Source organism: Limulus polyphemus, unplaced genomic scaffold (assembly GCF_000517525.1).
Source record: "Limulus polyphemus unplaced genomic scaffold, Limulus_polyphemus-2.1.2 Scaffold852, whole genome shotgun sequence".
NCBI classification, from domain to species: domain Eukaryota; kingdom Metazoa; phylum Arthropoda; class Merostomata; order Xiphosura; family Limulidae; genus Limulus; species Limulus polyphemus.
The window spans coordinates 78,985-93,181 of NW_013666462.1; positions in this window are offsets into that span (position 1 = coordinate 78,985).

Below are 14,197 nucleotides of genomic sequence, written 5' to 3' on the forward strand. Positions count from 1 at the left end.
TAAGTGTAGCTTGGTTTGATAAATACTTTACGTAAGATAATAAGTGTAGCTTGGTTTGATAAATACTTTACGTAAGATAATAAGTGTAGCTTGGTGTGATAAATACTTCCCGTACAATAAGTGATATAATGAATAACTAAAACATAATAGAAATTTATATATTATATATACTAGCAGTAATAATTTAAGAGTACTGTTGTGTTATTACCCAACACATTTAATAATAATGCGAGAGTACTATAGTTCTGGTACTCAACACATTCAATAATAATGCAAGAGTACTATAGTGTTATTACCCAACACATTCAATAATAATGCAAGAGTACTATAGTGTTGATACTCAACACATTCAATAATAATGCGAGAGTACTATAGTGTTGGTATTCAACACATTCAAGAATAATGCGAGAGCACTATAGTGTTGGTACTCAACACATTCAGTAATAATGCGAGAGTGCTACAGTGTTGGTACTCAACACATTCAAGAATAATGCGAGAGCACTATAGTGTTGATACTCAACGCATTCATTAATAATGCGAGTGTGCATATTAATATTATGTTTTGATTTGCAAAATCGTACGAAAATCGCCTTAAAAGGTTAAACAAGTCGTAGATCAACATGTGTTTAAACACCTTTAAGAATGTTTAAAACACACTGTGTTGCATATATGATGTTTTATTGCATTAGATATATATATATGATGTTATATGATAAACACATTTAACAATGTTTAAAACACGCTGTGTTGCATATATCATGTTTTATTGCATTAGATATATATATTATATTATAAACATCTTTAACAATGTTTAAAACACGTTATGTTGCATATATGATATACATATTATGTTATATGAAACACTAATTCTTTTTGTTATAAATAGAAATTATGATAATTTATAGTGTATATATATATACATCAACATACAACATACATACATAGTACCAAAGCATTAAGAATCAGTACAGATAAGTAAGAATGTATATATATATATATATATATATATTTATTTATTTAGAGAGAGTATTCTATATTAATTGCAAACATACTATGTATCTGTCGCTGTCCCCAATTTTGAGCTACTAACTAGTGGGAAGGTAGCCAGTCACCATCATATTACCGATGACCAGTCACGCTAATTGATTGACTGTCACTCTTATAAGCACCCACAGCTTTAAGTGCATGGAATATTTGTCGTATTGAAAGGGTTCGAACCCGGCTTGCCAACACCGAAATTCCAAACTCTACCACAGGGCTAACCCACGCCCTATATATCTATATATACACAGAGAGAGAGACACAAGTTATTATTCATGAAAGAGTTGCCTCCCAGTGGCACACACAGCGGTATGTCTGCGGACTTACAATGCTAGAATCCGGGTTTCGATATTCGTGGTGGGCAGAGCACAGATAGCCCATTGTGTAGTTTTGTGCTTAATTACAAACAAACAAACAATTCATGAAAGACATGATGGTGTATAATGAATTCCTAATTGTTTTACAATATGTTAGTCGTTACTGATATTAATGGCATACATATCTAAAACATACATTTAGGGAAAAAGTGTATGAATTGAGTAAAACAGACTAACACGACGGTAACTGGGGCAATCTGGAGGCCGCGAGTCCAAATTCCGTCTTTCAGCCGTGAGGGCGTTATAATGTAACGGTCAATACCAGTATTCGTTGGTAAAGATGCAGCCCAAGAGTTGGCGGTGGGGGGGGTGTTGACTAGCTGCCTTCGAATAGCTTTGAGGGAAGTTCAACTAACAAACAAATAAGGCATATTAAAGTATTGGAATCCTGATTGCCACACAAGCCACTAAGTGCTTTCTAGAAAGTCGTGTTAAGTTCACACGTGGGAAATATGTTGTATTTCACATGGTTTCACCTTTATCAGAGAAGATTACATTAAATGTCCTATAAGCAGCTTCTCTGTCTCTTTCATTGGGGATAAAAATAAACAAAAGGAGTAAAAGTTATTCATTCCGTCTCAAACTAGTTTGTTTTTTTTAGAGCAGAGCCACATTCGGCTACCTGCTGTGTCTGCTGCAGGGAATCGAACCCTAGATTTTAGCGTCGTAAGTTCATGAAATTACCGCTGTTTCATCGGGAGACAAATAAATTACAAAGAAGGTGTTACAAATAAACATAAAACACTATACTAAGATAAAACGTAATGTGCTATACTGAAGGAATTTATTTCTGAAACTGCATTTTGAAAATAAAGAAATATCCAAATACAGTATTGAAGGAATTTATCTCTGAAACTGTATTTTAAAAATATAGCAATATCCAAATACAGTATTGAAGGAATTTATCTCTGAAACTGCATTTTGAAAATAAAGCTATATCCAAATACAGTATTGAAGGAATATATCTCTAGAACTGCATTTTGAAAATAAAGCTATATCCAAAAGAAATAAAGAAGGAATTTTCCTTTCAAACTGCATTTTGAAAATATAGCAATATCCAAGGGCAGTACTGAAGGAATCTATCTCTGAAACTGCATATTGAAAATAAAGCTATATCCAAGGGCAGTGCTGAATGAATCTATTTCTGAAACTACATTTTGAAAATATAGCAATATCCAAGGGCAATACTGAATGAATCTATCTCTGAAACTGCATTTTGAAAATAAAGGAATATCCAAGGGCAATACTGAATGAATCTATCTCTGAAACTGTATTTTGAAAATAAAGCTACATCCATGGGCGGTATTTTGAAGTATTTTAAACTTTTTACACCACATTTAACGTTTGAAATTTTTCTGACTGCCACCTAACACTAAGAGGCGAAAAATAAGGATTATATTCTAATCGAGAGGGTTTATTAAACGCCCTACAATCATTCATTGATCCTTTATTAAACGCCCTACAATCATTCATTGATCCTTTATTAAACGCCCTACAATCATTCCTTGATCCTTTATTAAACGCCCTACAATCATTCCTTAATCCTTTATTAAACGCCCTACAATCATTCCTTGATCTACTAAGTTAATTATTCCTGAGCTACAATCCCTTTCCCCTTATCACGCTAAAACTTAGAGTTCGATCCCTAAGTTAGCGACAGCAGATAGTCAGTTGCACAGCTTTGCGTTTAAAAACACATAAGCTCTGACTAATAATATTTCCTGGCGAATCTTTACTTCTAATAAAACCCGCTTATTGTTAAATATATTATCTTAAGTTATATCTTGCGATTTTCTGATCTCTGATACCTAGTTTGATACACCATGTGACTCTCACAACTATATCTAGAGGAAAGCGATTGAAGGAAAGCTACATTAGCAGAAAACAGCCAATCTTCAAGTATACGCCAATCTCGATTACACTCTTACCGGTTTCTGCCCCCACTCGAACGAAAACGTTGGAGTGACGGGATCGCTCCAATCTTGTATAACGAACTTTTGAGTTTTTTTCTTTTTTTTTCAAGATTCATCAGATTTCGTTTTGATTTTTTTTCCTGAAACTTCAATGAAATCATTTCTTGTAGTACTACAGATATCCGCTTTTATCAGAAATTACTGAGGTTTTGAAGGAACTAAGCCCAAAAAATTTGAAAGAAGACCGCTGATTCTTTTGGTAATAACGACCCGACAAAGTTATAGAACTAAAGTTCAGTCTAAAACATTATCAACTAGAGGGCACTCAGTAGAACGCATGCCTACGCAACGCAGCGTTGATCATATTCGGCTCTTAAAAAAAGAAGTACAAAATGTGTCCGTATATCCGTCGTTATCAACGGACACGGACCATTTTTAGCAGGACAATGAGGGATAATATTGTACATATGTCCACCAAGTTTCATCAAAATCTGTACACTTTTGACTGAGTTATAGAGCAAAAATAGTGCGAAAAATTGGTCCCCATGTTAACAAATAGGGATTTTTGGGGTTTCATTGACCTTGCTGTGACCTTGACCCTCCAGAAACTAATCACTTCTAGGTTTGGTCGTAATCCAAATGTATACTAACTTTCGTCCAAATCCATTCAGCCGATTTCGAGAAATCTTGTCGACAAACAAAAAACAACACACACACACACAGGCGTGAAACATAACTTTCCTCACCTTAAGTGGTGGAGGTAAAAGTTTGTTTTTGTTTTGTTTGTTTTTAATTATGCACAAAGCTACACAAGGGCTATCTGTGCTCTGTCCACCACGGGTATCGAAACCCGGTTTCTAGCGTTGTAAGTCCGCAGACATACCGCTGTGTCACTGGGGGGCAGGAGGTAAAAGTAAAAATGTAGACGATAATCCAAAAATTCCAAGCGAAATATCACCTCAGATATTAAAAATTTGATAGTAAAATTTCTTTCTATTCCTCGAGTAAAATCAATAAAAGTGATGCTGATAATATTGTCATCTACTTTTTAAAACCTTCTTTAGATTATTTTTATATTTTACACCAAGAATATGAGATTATATAATATACGGTATGTCTGTTTGTTTATTGCATTTTTCGCACAGCTACCCGAGGACTCTCTGCTTTGAAGTGATTGACTAGAAAAAAAAAGGCAGCTAATCAACTGACTGCACTTCCGAAGATTTGTGGTTCGCGTCCCGATATTGCGAAATCGATCTTAGCATTTTGGGTCGTGGGCGTGTAATAAGCATGACGGGGAAATGCTCGTATTCGATTAGAGTATCAAAGAATTGGCGGTGGGTGATTTTGACCATCTGCGTTCTCTCTAGCCCATTTCGACAACCTCGCAGATGCAAAATTATACTATCTATGAAAAGTATATATATTTACTCTATGCAAGAGCAATATTATCAGGGAACAATTAATATTACAATTGTTTTGACTGAGTGACTAAAAAGTGCCCCTCCCACAGTAGTACATCTGAAAGTCTGCAGGCTTACAACGCTAAAAATCGGGTTTCGATACCCGTAGTGGACAGAGCACAAATAGCCCATTGTGTAATTTTGCGTTTAACAACAACCAAAGAAAAGACTAAAAACTGAAAGTAATTTATATATTTTTTTAAGGATAGAAAACAAACCATCCCAATTTTAAATGTTTCTATGAAGTCACAGTCAAGTATGCTTGTGAAATTTCGGAATCAGAGAAGTGTACTGGTAAAAACTAGATTTTTCTTCGTCGTCATTTTCTAGAAAAAGCAGAAAACAAAACGAATATTCTTGGAGTTATCAAATGAACTCAAATGTTTCTGCTACCCCTATATTAATCCCTCATGGGTAACAACAGCGGTAAGTCTACGGACTTACAACGCTAAAATCCGGGGTTCGAGTCCACGCGGTGGACACAGCAGATAGTTCATTGTGTCTTTGATTTACAAGAACAAACAAACAAACACCTGACGGTACAATAATCAATAATATATTTTTGTTTGTAAAATAGTTTATATATTAAACAACAGATGACGCTGTAAGGATGTCACTTGCTCTCTTCGTTTGTTTCTTTTTGAGCAAAGCCACATTGGACTATCTACTGCCCCACAGTAGCACAGCGGTATGTCTTCGGACTTACAACTCTAGAAACCTGGTTTCGATACCCGTGTTGGGCAGAGTACAGATAGCCCATTGTATAGCTTTGTGTGTAATTACAACCAAACTATCTACTGTGTTCATCGTAGGAAGTCGAACCCCGTACTGTAGCGTTATAAATCTGAAACTTACTGCTTTTCCACTGTTCTCTTCGAAGGAAGACTGATTTTTTGTTTAATTTGTTTTTTTATATCTTTTAATCTATAAAAATACAGTAGTTATACTTTGAAATGTTTATTCGAGAATCTCGCGCAGATACACAAAGTACTATCTGTTCATAACCTCTCAGCTGTAAGCTTGATATCTTATAACACCAAAAATCCGGCTTCGATACCCACAGTGGGCATAATACAAATAGCTGGCCCATTCATTGTGTAGTTTTGCGCTTAACAAGAAATAAACTGTTCATAGCCTTCTCTAATGTTGAACTGATAGACAAGATTCTAGACGTCAGTGTACGTGATGTTGGTGTACGTTTTGTTAGGACACGAGGTATCAGTTTAAAAAGCATGTTACTTGCCCACTCTCTCCTTGTCTGATCACTCAACTTCAACGTAATACATACTGCCTTACATAGTGTGCGATCAGTAAGAAACGTTTGTTCAGACAAGATGAAAAAAAAAGTGGAGGAAAAGTAGTTTTATTTAGTAATGAAATCATATTGATGTTCAGAGACGTGTTTAATAATAAATTACCGTATCCTTTCCCAAGTATCAACCACCTATTTGAATACTTGGGTAAATAATACAATACAACATGTTTTGAGAATATATATACTGCTGAAGTTACTGACAACGAATAGTAATATTTGGTAAAATAAGATTAGGATGATTCTAAGCCTATTTTGAGAATACGAAACTCAAGCTGTGGAGCAACAAGTACACAAGACTAATTAGCTCAGTTAAGTCACCTGCTGTTTGTTGATTTTCGCGCAAAGCCAATCGAGGACTATCTGCGGTAGTCTTCCCTTATTTTGAAGTGTTAGACTAGAGGGAAGACAGCCTGTCAACACCACCCACCGCCAACTCATGGACTACTTTAATCGAATAGTGGGATTTGACCGTCACTCCTATAACGTACTCACAGTCCTTGAGTACGGAACGCGATTTTTTATTTTCTGGCAGTAAGACGCGAACCTGGAACTTCGGATCCACAGCCCTGCACACTAACCACTGATTGGTCCGTGCTTGTCCCCAACAGTATTTACACGGAAACAATACCGTTGCGGATATGCATGATATATGTAAACGAACAAGACTGTTTCGAGATGTAAACACGTAACAGGTTATTTGTTTGTAGTTAAACAAAAAAGCTTAATCTTTGAATCTATTATATTTTTATAGTTCATTAAGCGTGTTTTTAAAGTGTACAAAATTCATTGTTATCAAAACGATATAAAATAATAGTCAACAACTCCTTATACACCACAGATTTGAAATGATTAAATTTTGGAGAAAAGATAAACTTGTCCAAAGTGTTGTTGTTTGTTATTAAGTACTAAATGTTACGTATTAGAATTTCAAATAGCCTGAAATTGAGTTAACTAATAATTTAAATTTAGTAGTTAAATATATGCCAAAGTATCTCCAATTTATGATATTTGCCAACAAGATTGATACACACAGTTTTCTTTTTAATACAAATACGTTTTAATATACACACAACAGTACAATTTACAATAACAGTTATTACAAATAGTTATTACACACAATGATTTATATACAAAAATGTTACAAATTTACAAGCAATATAAAGTCTTCTTTCTAGTTTGGAACTTCTTCGGTATCTTATCGAGGGTTCACAATGAGCGAGTTAATTACGAGTTGATGTAGGTACGATTTGCTTAACGGGGAGTTACTAGCTTTGTCCTTCGTTATTTACCAGCCACACACGCCGAGTTTTCCCACGATGAATTTATATAATGTTGTCGTAAAAATACTAATGTCAGATGAGAATCCACTGAAGTTAAATGATTTGTAATGTTCAAACTTTGTAAATGCTTCTGGTCAAATATCTGAAGTTTTCCGATTGATAAGCGTTAATCACAATTATACTTATAGCTTCTGAAGTTTATATCACTATAACAAACCAATAATAGATACTCCTTTTTTGGTGCGGCGCGTTGGTTATATTTATAGGCGTGTGGAGAGTTTCTAAAAAAAATTAGATTACGTAACAATACAAAGCTACGCTAGCGTTTACGTACATACATATATTGTTGAATCTTACACTCGAGAATCTTCTACAACTCTAAAGAATAGGCAGGAGTTTCGCAATACATATTTAACAGTAAAAGCTATGTATGTTTCTAAATATAAATTTAATAAAAAAAACGTCGATATTAAAATAAATATACAATAATAAATCCGTCACAAAAGTTTTACAAAGGTCTACCTGGGCCCTGCCACCATGGGTGTCGAAACCTGGTTTCTAGAATTGTAAGCCCGCAGACATATCGCTGTGCTACTGGGTTACAGCACTTAGCAGAAGAAAAAGTACCGATATAACTGTAAAAATAGCTGTAATTTTACAGAATTTTCATACGTAATATCAACAAAAGTATTTATTTGTTTGTCTTTAAGTTACACAAAGTGCTATATGTGCTGGGCACATCGCGGGTATCGAAACTCGGTTTTTAACTTTATAAACCTTCAAATTTATCGCTGAGACACTGGTTGTAGTAATAAAAGTGATAATTTGCAAAAAAAAAAAGATTTACTGGGAATTATCTCGTCATAATTTGATAACTTTTGTAAAATTTCTTTCATTTTTTTTAAATTATCCATATTTTCACTATATTCACAATATTCCTATTAAGTCACTAACTTGTAAAACCTGTATCTCCTATCCAGTGTATTAGTACAGAAGCATTAGTCTATATGTAAACCTTTGTTTCTGAGGAAACCTGACTGTCAACCAGCTGAACAAACAAAGAAACAAGAGCTCCAAACCATAACAAATAGCTGCATGCTAAATCATACTTAAGGAATCATTTTGTTAACATGTTAAATCAAATTCAAGGGACTATTTGTTAACAGGTTGAACCACATTTCAAGAATCATTTCACTAACAGGTTAAAGCATAGGCAAGAGATTATTTTGTTGTCGTTGTTAGGCCAATGTGAAAATTCAGAAACAGCCAGAAATCCAGTTGACTAGAATGGATTCAAGAGCTCACATCCTTATCGCAGAGTAGTAACACAAAGTTCGGGAGTTACGTCTTGATACTGATCGAGCCACTTTATCAATAACACTTTTGTTGACGTTTCTTTTATCATTTTCACTTTGGACGTTTCATGTCTAAGGAACACAATAATTCACACTTAATAAGTACCCCGGTGGGACAGCGGTAAGTTTATGGACTTGCAAGCTGAAATCCGTGGTTCGATTTTCCTCGGTGAACATATCAGATAGCCCAAAGTGGCTCTAAAAAACAACAACATAAAACACTTAAAAGAGGATTTTTCGAATCACGAACACTAAAGATAAATAATTATTATGAAACGGGTTTAGGTGCTAGCTAGTGGTAAACATGCCGGACTGTGAATACGAGAGTCCATGATTCACATTCCGCTAATCACACTATACACTTTGTGAACAAATCTCAATACTTGATTAGAATAGCTCAAGAGTTTTAGGGTGGGTTCTGTTGACTAGGTGCCTTCCCTCTATACCATCAGTTCAAAATTAGGGAAAGCTTTCGTAAATAGTTCTTGTGTAGCTTTGCGCTAATATTCAAACTATAAAGAAGAGCCAGTTTTTTGAAACACTGTAGTCTCCAAACTGATTTATGGTAGACCATTTTTTGGATGCTAAAAAATAGTTTTTTTAAATCCACATTTGGCTTCAACATACATGTTTTATTCATTTGGAATTAAGCACAAAGCTACACAATGGGATATCTGTGCTCTGCCCACCACGGGTATCGAAACCCGGTTTCTGGCGTTGTAAGTCCGCATACATGCCGCTGTGCCACTGGGGGACCATTTTTCATTTAAACGAATATTCTAAAAGCATAAGCTTCTCTATAACCAATCATCAGTTATTGTGAATCATTTGTCGTACATACGGGCACTTCAAAAGCATATTCTGAAGTTTTCTACGATTATTTTGCTAGGCCTAACAGAATGGGCGTGAATTTCATATGCCTCCTATGCTTCCCGCAAATGACTTGTGCTTGTTACATGAATTATTTTATGCACTTGACTGTTTATATAGCTATATATGTTTTTGTTGCTGACCCATACATTAATCGTGCATCTGAAGTTTAATCAAGTTGCCTAACTCCGAATATCTGGGCATGCAAACAGAGTAAATATTATCATGAGGTGTATATATACGTGGAGGGGGGGAGAAGATGATTATTTTACTGAAATATTTTAATAGTAAATTTGATAAGCGAGGAATAAAAATGATTTTATACTGGTTCATTATTACAGGAAGAAAGAAGCCCTTCTGACTTGAGAAAATCAGTGCGATGGAAACGTCCGATTCAGAGGGCGCTGTTGTCGACAGCACTTCACTACCGAGTCCAGATGACTCTTCCGACGTCCTAGAAGAAGATGCAGATCCTGAATGTAGCACAAAATCATCAAGACGGCTTCTACGAACTCCAAAGTGTGCGAGATGTCGAAACCATGGCGTTGTTTCTTGCCTGAAGGGCCATAAGCGATTTTGTAGATGGCGCGATTGTCAATGCCCAAACTGCCTCCTAGTGGTAGAAAGACAAAGAGTTATGGCTGCCCAAGTGGCACTGCGTAGGTAGGTAGAAGCTATATATATATATTTGGTACAAGCAAATTAAATCAACGTAGCTACATTTTGAAAAACTAGAAAATGTAAATTCCAAATCGAACTCAGTAAAAAACAAAAACAAAGTCATTTAAACACTGAAATACGAAATGGTAACTAAACGTACGCAGTTATATAAAAATTTACCTACTAAATAACATGGGTGTATGTATTTAACAAGGGAGCTTGCGTGATAGTACACTACTCAAATAGCTTCATACTATCTAATCTTAGTTGATATATCTCAGTTTCGAGAAAAATGTTCACAGTAATGCAAGTGTATCAGCAAAATTCCTGAAATGACGAAATCTCTCAAGCCGAACGGGAGTAAGAAAGAAGATTAGGAATTTTAGATGAAGAGTGAACTTGTTAGGATAACGAAAGCAAAGAATCGTGAAAAAAACAACAAAAAAAAAACGTTTTATATAATGAAAACTTCAGCAAAATAATTTTATAGAAAATGAAAAAGACTCCTGTATTATGAACTTTTTTTTATAGAACATACGAGATTTTTTTTCAATCAACTGGGAATTTTGTCTCTCGTTTTAAACGACTAGCTAGATCGATTCATGTGTTGAAAACTAAGACTAGTTAGGTCGATTCATATATTCAAACTAAGACTAGTCAGGTCGATTCATATGTTGAAGTCTAAGACTAATTAGATCCCTTCATACGTTCAAAACTAAGACTATTCAGGCCGATTCATATGTTGAGAACTAAGACTAGTCGAGTCGATTCATATGTTGAGAACTAAGACTAGTTAGGTCGATTTATATGTTGAGAAGTAAGACAATTAGGTCGATTCGTATGTTGGAAACTAAGACTAGTCATGACATTCCAAGTCCACATAGTTCTATTAGCAAGTAAGTTACCTATAAAAGATAGTACACTTCTGCATTAAAGTGCTCTTCCGTGTAACTAAAATGACTATGTACAACCGAGTTGTGTGCTGTTTATACTGACTGTTTGAATGAAATATGTTATAACACTTAGAATCGGGGTTCGATCCCTACACAAATAGCCAATTGTGTAGTTTTACGCTAAAATAAGCAAACAGACATGATGTTAAATTGATGTTAAATAAACTTTCTGTCAGTGACCCTAAATGAGAATTATTCGACATCTGGTGGAATTCGTTTAGTTGAGAAGTTTAGTCAAGTCTTCTTAATTACGTGTAGAAATTAGTGTTAAATGACATATTTTCTACTTTTTTTTTCGAACATCATTCTCAAATTAATGTGAATTAAAAAAATTCTTAGAGACCGACCACGCAGCCAAAGCCCCAATCATTTCTTCAGTATATGCATATACATATTGTATATATACATATACATGTATGTATATATATATATATATATTTGACTATGATGTAGCTCTCTCGAGTTCTTACGTTTTTCGTGCAGGCCAAAATGAAACAGCTCAAAAAATTTCTAAAGCATAAAAATGCCGCCACAAAAGTGAAGTATTACATGCTGATATCTTGATTCTGCTGTAGGCTGCCATATTAGTAATCAAAATGACAAACACATGTTGACCGAAACCGGATACAACTACCGGTTAAGAATAAATGATTCGTTAATGGGCTAGTACTGGATCGTTTCTAAAAACCGTACAGTCCAGGCATTCATATAGGGGTTTATCAAAGAATGGTATGGGAAAAGAGTCTTGAGAATTCCGCCTTCTTTTTTTCCGAATGACCAAAGTCATAGTTTTTCGTTAACTTTCCCTATACTTGTTATGTGTATTATTGTGTACTGGAATATCCACTGCCACTTTTTAACACATTTAAACCAGCAGAAGAACCAAATACTATTCCCCGTCCCACCAAACATGCTCTCCCTTTCAGCCGTGGGAGTGTTATAATGTGCAGTCAATCCCAATATTCGTTGGTAAAAGAGTTGGCCGTGGGTGGTGATGACTAGTTGCCTTCCCTCTAGTCTAGTCTTCCACTGCTAAATTAGGGACGGCTAGCTCGTGTAGCTTTGCGCGAAATTCAAAAACAAACCAAAAACGAAAAAAAATATTTGGAATTGCAAGAGGTGTATTTACAATACAGAAAGAAGTTTACTCAGTCAGGTTTATGAAAATTCCTAAAGTGCTCAACAATAAGTCTGAAGGCTTCTATCGCTAAAAACTGGATTTGGATACCAGTGGTGGGCACAGCAGAGATAGCCCATTGTATAGCTTTATGCTCCACAACAAACGAACAAAAAATGGTTCGAGTCCCGTTTCAAAAAGAAAAAAAGAAAAAGAAAGATGAAATTCTCACTTTGAAGTTGTGACTGCGCTGTAAGAGTGACTGCCAAAGAGCTACAATCCTATTAGTCTGTCAATTCAAAATCCATTTTCTAATATCATCAACTCCCTGCCTTCCTCTCCCTCTTCTTCCTTATATTTAACCCATCAAAATTACTGTAAACAAAACAAACAAACAATAAAAGGATACGTAATTTGCAGTGAAAAATATATAACATTATACTAATTATGAATGTGGTTTAAAAGATAAATAATTTTAAACAACGAATTAATTATTTAAAGTGGTATAAAGTATTCGGTTATTGAGAGTTCACATATTAGAAGATCTTTAACACTAAAAACTACTCTTTCCTATCTAGAGTTGAGTCTTTATTCCTTTCATCATAGCAGATCTTCAACAGTAAAATCCCACTTTCCTATCAATTATTGTGTCTTTATTCCTTTCATCAGAACAGATATTTAATACCAAAATCATACTTTCTTATCTGTTGTTGTGTCTTTATTATTTTCATCGCAGTAGATCATCAGCATTAACTTTGCACTTCCCAATCTATTGTTGAGTCTTTATTCCTTTCATCACTGCAGATCCTCAACACTAATATCACACTTTCGGTATCTATTGTTATGTCTATATTCATTTCATCAAAAGGGATCTTCAAGACCAAAATCATACTTTACTATCTATTGTTGAGTCTATTCCTTTTATCAAAGTATTCGGTTATTGAGAGTTAACATATCAGAAGATCTTTAACACTAAAACTACTCTTTCCTATCTAGAGTTGAGTCCTTATTCCTTTCATCACAGCAGATCTTCAACACTGAAATCACACTTTGCTACCTATTGTTATGTCTTTATTCCTTTCATCAAAACAGAACCTCAACACCAAAATAACACTTTCAGTATCTATTGTTATGTCTTTATTCCTTTCATCAAAACAGATCTTCAACACCAAAATAACACTTTCAGTATCTATTGTTATGTCTTTATTCCTTTCATCAAAACAGATCTTCAACACCAAAATAACACTTTCCTATCTAGTATCGTGTCTTTATTCCTTTCATCACAGCAGATCCTCAACACTACAATGACACTTTCCAATCTATTGTTGTGTCTCACTTTCCATTTTATTATTGACTCTTTAAATTTGAAATGTCTCAATTGTTTAATTGATTTAAATAACTTCTAGAACATTCCCGAGCAATTAAGCTGTCCAGTTGATGTTGAAGATGTTTACACTGCCTAACTAATGTGAGTCGGTAACTGGGTCCACCTGGTCTAATTAATAAAGTAACAGACGATTTTGTACAATTAACTTTGGAATTCGCCGTCAAAGCTTGAGCCAGAAAGGCGTTTACAACCGCTGCATACACTACTTTCTTGGAATTTAAGTTTTAAGATGCCCTCTTTCGTCTGAGTGTCATGATCTTCATTCAAAAGAAGAAGTCCCATTAGTTTCACCATCTCTTCCCCTCTTTTCTCCTTTCAGCAGCCATATTCCTCGTTCCGCTGAGCGTGTGGACATGCTGCAAGTATCACCTTGTGATCAGTGTTCATAATAAGACTGGAACAACTACAGATTGCCCAAATCAGTGGCTTGAAGTATCGTCATCGAGTCTGAAATCTGATACTTGTA